Raw genomic sequence first — 8845 nt, 5'->3', positions numbered from 1 at the left:
CTCACTTACTTGTGGGATCTAAAAATCAGAATGATTTAACTTGTGGAGATAGAAAATAGAAGGATGGTTACCAGAGGCTGGGAAGGAAAGTTGGGGGAGGGAGAGGAGAGTGGGGATGTTTCATGGGTACAAAAAAAAGTTGGAAAGAATGAATAATACCTAGTATTTGAAAGCACAACAGGGTTACTATAGTCAATTATAATTTAATTGTATATTTTAAAATAACTAAAAGATTATAATTAGATATTTTGTAATACAAAAGATAAATGCTTGAGGGCTTGGATACCCAATTTTCCATAATATTATTATGCATTGCGTGGCTGTATTAAAATACCTCGTATACTCCATAAATATATCTAACTTCTGTGTACCCACGAAAGTTATTTTAAAAATCTTAAAAAAGTAGTTAGAGCAGCTTTTTACAATCCAGAGACAGAAAACAAAATCTAAATCCAACAGCGAAACAAAGAACCCATTTCCTTCCTGGCACCTGTTTCTATCCCCTCCTTTCCTGCTCCGCCTGCCCGGCATCATCAGCCCTTCTGGGGCGTGTACCTCACTGCCTGCCCCAGGACCAGAGGCCTGTCTCCCCCTTCCCTCCCCACCGGAACGGGGGAGACCTCTTCACACCCAAAGATGCTTTGTCAAGATGGCTGGGCTGTCCCTTTGAGTTCCTGCTTCTTGTACACTGCTTTGGGGACTCCAGCCGGGGAAGATGGGGCTGATTTCCCACCTAGAGAGGTTGATGGCGGAAGGAAAATGGGGAGGCACTGGGGTTGTGGAGGGCATGGGTGTGGCTGAGGAGGGTGCTGGGAGCGGCAAGGTGGTCTGTCTGGGGGAGGGGGAGGGGCAAAGTTGAGAGATCACCTTCCCTACCCTCCACCTTCCCGCAGGGAAGACGAAGCCAGGTGCCAGGGCTGGGGTCAGGACACCCATGTTCTGGGGGGCTTGACCCCAAATCCCAGACCCTGGAAGCTCCAGGCTCGGGATGTCTCCTGAGCATCTCTCCTGGCCCCCTCCTCTCCAGCCTGCCAGCCCAGCCTCCCCAGCCCCCTCCCCTCAACTCTAGGAGTAGCGTAGCCCCAGGCCACCCTAGCCCAGCCCCTGCATTGCCATTTCCCCAGAGGTGGCCCCTCCACCTCTGCTCTGACCTCTCGCCGACTCTCTGCCCCTCCTTCTTTTCTCACAAGTGCCATGAGTTTTCAAACATCTTCGGATCTTAGTCTGCTGCTGCCATGAACTTTGTTGGGTTAAGGGGGAGGGCCTCTAGGAAGGAACTGGGGGGGACAGGTAGGTGGCTGGAGGGACCCTTTTTGCTGCTAGAAAGCCCCTCCCTTCTCCTGGGGAGCTGGGGCTGGCTTGTCCCCATCAATTAGGGGAGAAGGGGTCAGACCAAAGATGGTGGTTTGTCCCGTGTAAGGGAACAGGTGTGGGGAAGAGGTGGGGTTGGGTTCCAACTCTGGCTTTTTCTGGTAGAAAGGCCTAACCCATTACACCAGAAGACCATGGGTGAAGTCTAGATGGGGAGGAGAAATGAGGCCAGGGACAGTCTTGCCAGACGACTCTGAGGAGGGCAGGGGACAGTTCCATGGCCCTTGCTGGACTGCACTAGGCTGGGAACTCTGTTGTGTGATGGGGTGGTCAGATGTCTGTGAAGGGCGGGCAGGAGGCATGGGCAGGTGAGGAGCTGACCCGTCCTGGGAAGCAGCCCAGCCTGTGGCTGCCCCCGAAACCAGGAGGAGGGCCGGGAGAGTTCCCGGGGGCTGAGGCACACAGGGAGGCCCACTTCCTCCCTGCCCAGCCTTCGCTGTATCTCTGCAGACTTGGACAATCAAAGGGAGAGAGGGTGTATCGGGTCCTGTTCTAGCCGGCATCGCCCGGCGGCTTCCAGGCCTCAGAGCTGTGTGGCAGGGCCCCCTGCTGGGGCTGGACACCACTGCAGTCCAGTGCAAAGCTGCCTCCAGAGCCCAGGTGTCCCCCCCACCTAACCAGACCCGGTGCCTTGACGCCCCCACCACAGCCGGGACGGTACAGAGAAGGGTCTTGGTTTCCTCTCCTACTCCCTTCCTTGGGCTCCTGAACTCATTTGCTCCTAAATCTTGTTAATTCTTTTTCTCTGGATTTTGGTTTCTTTTGGCTTTTCCTTGCCTTCCCCTTTCTCTCTCTGTCTCCAACTCTCTTTCCCCATGTCTTTCTCGCTGTCTCTATGTTCCTCTTCTCTCATCCTCAACTTTCTGTCCATTCGGGCCTCCTCCCCACCTCCCACACCCCTAGCCCCTCCCTCCTTGGCCTCCTTTTGGATATGCCAAACCAATTTTGGGTCGAGTGCATTTAACGAGAACAAAACAAAAGGCTCATAACAACAAGAACGTTTCAGAAAAAAACAAAAAGTTTAAAACAAATTGTTGAGTCAAAAAGTCAAACAATAAGGAAATTAAGATTTCTTGAAAAAAAAAAAAGTAGTTGACTCTGGGACACATCCAGCATATTCAGTCTAGATCTGTAAAAGTAAGTATAAGCTTTATTTGAGTGGTTATCTTTGAACCTTACACAGCTAAGAACACAAGTTAAAATTTCTTTTTTTTCTTTTTTCTTTTTTTTGAGATGGAGTCTTGCTCTGTCACCCAGGCTGGAGTGCAATGGTGCAATCTCGGCTCACTGCAACCTCTGCCTCCTGGGATCAAGCAATTCTCCTGCCTCAGCCTCCTGAGTAGCTGGGATTACAGGCACAAGCCACCATGTCCAGCTAATTTTTGTATTTAGTAGAGATGGGGTTTCACCATGTTGGTCAGGCTGGTCTTGAACTCCTGACCTCGTGATCTGCCCACCTTAGCCTCCCAAAGTGCTGGTATTACAGATGCGAGCCACTGCACCCAGCCACAAGTTAAAATTTCTAAAATTCTTATGGTCTTTCCCTTTCATATGATTATCTGAATATTTTGGCTCACTTTGTTATTTCTAATTCATGCTCATTCATTAACTTCAAACAAAAGCAGTTTTATAACTTTTTTTTTCAGCCAATGCTAAGTTAACTTATTTTAATTTGTGACCTTCCTAAGTTGCTGATTGTTGGCTAACGGACAGCAACATGAGAATGGCTGACATGCCCATATCCCAGCACCTTATTTTGGTGAAGATGCCCACATTTAGTTGTTCATTCACACATATACAAATAGAGTCCAATTTTAAAACTATATTTTTTGTTGGTACCCAAATAAGTACAACCTGCATATAAAACAAATCAAAACAAAACAACAAAAAACATTTGCTAAATATATTTTTGTGATGGTGATGCTTTTTCTTTCTTTTCTTCTCTGGCTCCGTTTCTCTCTCTCTTTTTTTTTTTTTTCTGAAGGATCATACAACATTCGACCTTCTTTATCCTCTAGATGGCATCTGAAAATGGTACCTGTTTAATCCATCATAGGATGGTGAAATTTAATTTTGGAGAAAAATTGCTACATGGACTCAAAAATTGTTATTATTTTCTTATTTCATATCTAAGACTTTATCTATAGTCCTAAGTTGTTATTTTATAATTCTGAAAAAATATAAGATCTATTACCGGAATAGGTGGTCTACCACAGCTATAAAACATAGTTTCTATAGTTGTTGTTTGTTTTGTTTTTATTTTTTACTAAGAACTAAAACTAAGATTATGTCTATATCAGATAATGTATGTGACACTAGATAAGCAATGTGATAATGGCAGGAATTTATGGAAAGCAATCCAACACATAGCAGAGTCCAACACTCCTGTTTCTCCTCGAACAATTTATATTTCTATTTAAAGGAAATTTTCCTTATATAACTGGGTCAAAAGTGCACAACAATTGAAACATTAGTACAGTGAAAGACAGATACACAATATGCCACCCATTAAACTTGCCAGATTCAGAAGCAGGAGGATGGGAAGAGAGAAAAACATCGGTGACATCCACAATTTTTTATCTTGCCCTGTAGTACATGAGGTAAATTCTCTACCTCTCTCTCATGATTTCAAGCTCTTCAAAGTCAGAGATTTGGTAAAAGATATTTTGATATCCTCTTCATCAAATAGCCACTACAGAGCAAAATTCAGATATTTTATTTAAAAATTGGGCAAATGCTCAGCAAACCAACTCAAGGACAAAAAACCAAACACCGCATGTTCTCACTCATAGGTGGGAATTGAACAGTGAGAACACACGGACACAGGAAGGGGAACATCACACACCGGGGCCTGTTGTGGGGTGGGGGGAGGGGGGAGGGATAGCATTTGGAGATATACCTAATGTTAAATGACCAGTTAATGGGTGCAGCACACCAACATGGCACATGGATACATATGTAACCAACCTGCATGTTGTGCACATGTACCCTAAAACTTAAAGTATAATAATAATAAATAAAATAAAATAAATAAAAATTGGGCAAATGATGATCATAACAATAACAATGATAATAGAATGATGAATGGCAGTTTAGACTTTATGAGAACATACATACACCATTCTAACAGCTTTAAATTTATTAACTCATTTAGTCTTCTTAAAAATCCTATAAGATAGGTACTATTATTATTTCTACTGTACAGACAGGGAAATATTTGTCAATGTGACATGTCTAGTAAGTCATGGAGAGGAGATTTAAATGCCAGCATTATGGCTCCATAGACTAAAATCATAATTAACCAGCTTGCTTTCTCCACTATTTTTGCTGTTCAATAAAAATTATGATTATGGCTATTTGAGGATTGTATTAGATTTTTTTTTTTTTTTTTTTTTTTTTTTTTTTGAGAAGGACTCTCGCTCTTTCACCCAGGCTGGAGTGCAGTGGCGCGATCTCGGCTCACTGCAGGCTCCACCCCCGGGGTTCAGGCCATTCTCCTGCCTCAGCCTTCTGCGTAGCTGGGACTACAGGCGCCCGCCACCTCGCCCGGCTAATTTTTTGTATTTTTAGTGGAGACGGGGTTTCACCGTGTTAGCCAGGATGGTCTCGATCTCCTGTATTAGATTTTTATCATTGTTATAACAAATTGTGAAAAATTTAGTGGCTTAAAAAAACCTATTTTTTTGTCTTACATTTCTAGAAGTTAGAAGCCCTAATATTAAGGTATCAGTGTATATTTTTTTCTCAAGGCTCTAAGAGATAATCCATTTCCTTAGCAAGTAGATAGTGCCCAAATTTCTTGGCTTGTGGCACCCAGTAAGCAGTTGAGTCATTTCAACCTTTGCTTCTGTCATCATATCCCTTCCTTTAATGCTGCTTTTCTTACTTGTTTCTTAAAAGGACCCCTGTGATTACATTGGTCTTACTTGGATAATCCAGAATAATCTCTCCATCTCAAACTTTTGAACTAATCATACCTGTAAAGCCTCTTTTGCAATGGAAGATAACACATTCACACATTCTAGGAATTAGGATATGGATATACTAATGTCTTTTGGGGATATCATTTTTCAGTCTACCACAATAATTAATTATTGAGTAAAATGTTTAGTAATAGCAGTCATGGTATCACTACATCAATCAAAGCAAAAAAAAAATAAAAAAGGATAATATGCTTCCATTACCAGAATCTGAATCTCTAGATTCTATGAATACATTTGAAGTCTGTAGTATTTAAACATTTTTCTTTTCCTACTAGTCACATATTAAAAGATGTGAACTTAATGAAAAAAGAAATCAGTAATTTATTTTTAGACATTTAGCAACAGAATTAGAATAGGGCAATTGCAAATAACTGTGAACAGAGATGCATCACACATACAAAAATCTTAAAGTTCAATCTCTGATCTTTTCAATTGTTTGGAACATCACTTGTTTTGCTCCCCTAGTGTGCCTATCCAGAAGACAGAAAATAAAATATTAGTGAATAAGAAACCTGAATATTAAATTGTGAAGCTACTTACAAACTTTTCTCAAGAACCCCCCAAAACCCTGAATGCTATAATTTTAGTATTTGGCATTGATTATAAAATGTGAATATGCTTTAATGTATACAAAATGTTTTCATGCATATTGCTTTTTTCAACATCATAATACACCTGTGAGTTCAATTAGGTAACTACTATTTTCATGCTCATCCTCTGATCAACAAAATTGTTTACCAATATAGACTGTTGGTAACTAGTTGATTAATCTTAGTCCACCCCACCATTTTATGATTTCTAGTCAATTCTCAGTCAAATAGGCTGTGTGACCTCCTAAGAAATAACTTCATTCCAAAATTCTCCAGATTTACCTTAGTGTTTGAAAACAAAGATGGATTGTTGAATAGCTATTCAATAAATGCTTAATTTAGCTAAAAATAAAATATATGTATGTTTTATAAAGCTACCACTAAACAATCACTTAGTTAAATTTAATATAGAGGAGAATTGTGCAGTTATTAATAACACATACACATGTGTATCACACATATATACACACACACATATATATATATAGTGTATTTGTTTAAAATAATCAGATACAGAGGTAAAGCTTATATTATTGAATGAATCATTAATTCTGACAAAATTTCAAAAACATCTAAATGCATCTTTTGTTTTCTTCTATTTTTCCTCTCACCTTTTGATTGTCTTGGTTTCTCTTTTAAGGTAGCCTACCATAATACCTTGGTAGCTTGGTTTTCCCCAAACATTAACCCATGTTTTTTTCCCTTAATTAAGTTATAATGATATTATTATTCAGATAATAAATCATGATGTGTCAAACACTCCAGCAGGCCCTGGAGCCCTGGGGATAGAAAGATGAAGAAAACACCCCCTGCCTTTTAAGAAAGTATAAGCCAGAAGGTCAGATTACACATGTACACATAGCTGATTACAATAAAAGGCAAAATGTAAGTACAGTATAGGTAAAAATATACTACTGTGTTCTGTCTTATCATCAAAACATTCACTCCCTGATTCCTTGCTCTCAAGCACCTATGGAGGAGAGATTTCTAATAAATAATTTTTAGCAGACTGTTAAAATTATTCCTATCATGTTTATTAATATTTATTACCTTTAAGAGAAGTCTCAGTAAAAGAAGATGTATAAATATAGTTTGATTTAATCTGAGGAAATAAATCTTACAAAATGAGTTTCAGGTTTGGTGGAGAATTTATGGTAGCCTTGTCTTTTGAGTAGAAATTCTTCCAATTCTCTTCAAATCACATAGTAAATTTGAATATTTATAGAAGTATGAACCTTGTCTATAAATATTTAGGACATAGTCCTATAGAAAAACATCTAATTTAATAAATATAAAGCAGTGGCTCTAAAACCTCAGTGTTCATGCGAAGCATCCTGAATGCTCAAAATAAATATAGAGATACCAGTTAGTTAATATTTTTTAGAGAAGCTCAGGAATATGCATTTATGACAAACACTGTAATAATTTTGATATGTGGTTCAATGAACTCATTTTAAAGAAAACTGGATTGAATATCCACATAAGACAAATAAACAAGTAAAATTCTCAATTGCTCTAGCATCATGACCTTATATAACTGTATCTTCCAACAATCTCTGAAACATTCAGCAAATTGCTCAATTTGTTTAGCATTCAAACACCTTTTATGTCTAAGTGAAGGATGAAGTCCTCAGAAACAACCTCATATTATTTGACCCAATTCTAAATTCTTTTTTTTTTTTTGAGACAAAATGATCCATCTAATGATGGATTCCTAATTTTCAACATTTGAGTTTAACAGTCACATTGATATATCTACTTATCCAGTTTTCCATTGAAGTTCTAGCCAATATAAAAACATTTTTCATCTGAAAGTTCAGAACAGTCTAGTGCAATGCCTGTCTTTCCAGTTGGTTATTGATGGGCCTGACAATATTTTTTTTTAATTGGCAAAGTGACTTGGACTGAATTCTCTAGCAGATGGCTTAGAAATGCGTGACATACCACCACCTTCAGATTTTTCAATGCATGACATGCCACAAGTTTCAGATTGTGTATTGCATTGCCCAGTTTCCATAATTCATTAACTATTCATTAATTGAACTCATTCAGCTAATGTTGTCCATTGTCCTCTGTGTATATTTGATACCTACTAGTCTTCTATTGATTGGAAACAATATATAATAAACTCAAGTAAGAAAATAAAACAAGTAGTTTACAAACAGGCTAACAAATACTCCATAATTATTTTCAAAAACCAACCATCAAAAACAGTACTCTGTAGCACAAATAAGTGATGAAAAGAGAGATGGTAAACAGCCATTATTTTTCAATATTATTTTTATTTTACTTTTAAATTCATGGGCATTTTAGACGAATTAAAGTTTTTCTATTTTGTATTAATTTTCATTTACAAAAGAACATTGAATGATAAAAATTACTCCTAATATTTTGCTAATGAAGCTCATATTTTACATTTACTTTTGAAAATAGCACAAATACAAAGAATACTAAATGATTTTCAAATAGTTGATCTTCTATAATAAAAATATGACATTGAGAAAAAAACAAGTAAACACACAAAAATAAAGTTTGAGGAGAAAAGCTACTAGTTTTTATAGATTTTCAGTCCAAGGAAATAATCTGACCTAGTAATATGAAGACTATTGTAATTAGAAACAGAAGACTTGGTTCTCATTATTGTACAACTTATGAAATCTTGATGTGTTTCAATTTCTCTTTTGAAAATAGGTGTCATAATTTCTGTACTGTCCAATTTATAAAGCTGTAGTGAGGATCACATGAAGTCACTCTTTTCTGAACTTCCCTAGTAATAAGTATCGCCTGTTGCGATTGTGAAATTTATAACTGTCCAGACTTCTCCTCTAGAGATTTTGATCTACAGGGGAATAAGTCTGATCCCTATATTAAACTATTCGCAAAAGTTCCAGGTGGATTTTA

General features: G+C 38.3%; 1 pseudogene; it reads left to right on the top strand.

Moving 5' to 3' along the window:
* The first annotated feature begins 715 nt into the window (after positions 1 to 715).
* LOC115832119 lies at positions 716 to 1514 on the top strand (annotated as a pseudogene).
* Positions 1515 to 8845: the final 7331 nt, after the last annotated feature.

This window comes from Nomascus leucogenys, chromosome 21 (genome assembly GCF_006542625.1).
Source record: "Nomascus leucogenys isolate Asia chromosome 21, Asia_NLE_v1, whole genome shotgun sequence".
Lineage (NCBI taxonomy): Eukaryota > Metazoa > Chordata > Mammalia > Primates > Hylobatidae > Nomascus > Nomascus leucogenys.
This window is presented reverse-complemented; position numbering and strand designations above follow the sequence as displayed.